Source organism: Herpailurus yagouaroundi, unplaced genomic scaffold (genome assembly GCF_014898765.1).
Source record: "Herpailurus yagouaroundi ecotype Mexico unplaced genomic scaffold, PumYag 77, whole genome shotgun sequence".
Lineage (NCBI taxonomy): Eukaryota > Metazoa > Chordata > Mammalia > Carnivora > Felidae > Herpailurus > Herpailurus yagouaroundi.
The window spans coordinates 32,366,790-32,367,789 of NW_024412388.1; the positions used below are offsets into that span (position 1 = coordinate 32,366,790).

Sequence of the window (1,000 nt, forward strand, 5' to 3'; positions counted from 1 at the left end):
CCCCCCGAGGCGTTCTCTAAAGGCACATAGGAGCATTAAACTGGGGAAAGTTAAAAGTGACAACAAGTAATAAAGATTCTTACATGTGGCTGAGGCTCTCTGTGTCCTTTGAGAAGATCATATTTAAAGTTCGGTGTTTGAACTTGACTCTCAGCAGCGGTCACTTGCGGCAGAAGAATTCTGGCTTGGAAAACAGGAGATCTGGCTTCTTCTAGTCCAGCTCTGCCGTTATCTGGCTTTGGGACCCCGGGCCTCAGTTTCCCATATTTAAGTTGGGTTGGTGGTGTTTCTAATATTTTCATGCGACATATTTGGTCATCTTGCTACCCGCTGGTGGCTTGGTGCTTAACATGTTCGCTGTATGAAGTAATTACAATGTGGATCATGGGAATCATAGCTGAAGTGTATTTCATGTCGTCTCTGTGATCTGCACGGCCAAGAGCTTTGGATCCTGTGGAGGGGTCATCGTTCCCGTTTTATAGATGAGAAAACCGAGGCTCCCTTCCCTAAGTTCACACTTCCAGGAAGTGGCAGGGTTGGCATTCTCCTCTGCATGGATCCTCTGACCGGGGCAGGCACACGGGCCACCTACCCTTCAGAGGAAGGCATGCTCACTACCTGGGATCCCATCTGTGACCACAAAGCTGTGCATGGGCAAGGAATGAACTAGGCCTAACAGGCCAAATCTGGAATTGGGATGAGCAGGCCACGTGGAGACAGCATCCCAAGACTGAAGGTCATCGCCCCGGGCACAAGGGGAGCAGTGGGCACAGAGGCCAGAGACCAGATGATGGAGATGCTGAAGGCCAAGTTGAGGGTCCAAGCTGGACACTGTAGGCATGGGGAGCCATTGAAGGTTTGGGAGGAAGCCTCAGCAAAACTGATGGCAGGGTCTACATCAGACAGGTGGGGATGAGGCCAGAGTCTGGCGAGGAAGGAGGGCAAGCAGTAATCCCAGAAGCGACTTGTGGAGTTTGGGTGGTGGAAAGGGCAGAAGGGC

At 51.6% G+C, this 1,000-nt stretch overlaps 1 long non-coding RNA gene across 1 annotated transcript in view; it reads right to left on the reverse strand.

The window, feature by feature from the left end:
• LOC121026945 (uncharacterized) overlaps window positions 1-1,000 on the reverse strand; it is a 10,986-nt gene that overhangs the window by 1,750 nt on the left and 8,236 nt on the right. Inside the window, exon 2 of the long non-coding RNA XR_005788510.1 lies at window positions 84-357. This is a non-coding gene — a long non-coding RNA (uncharacterized LOC121026945). The remainder of the gene's footprint in view (window positions 1-83; window positions 358-1,000) is intronic.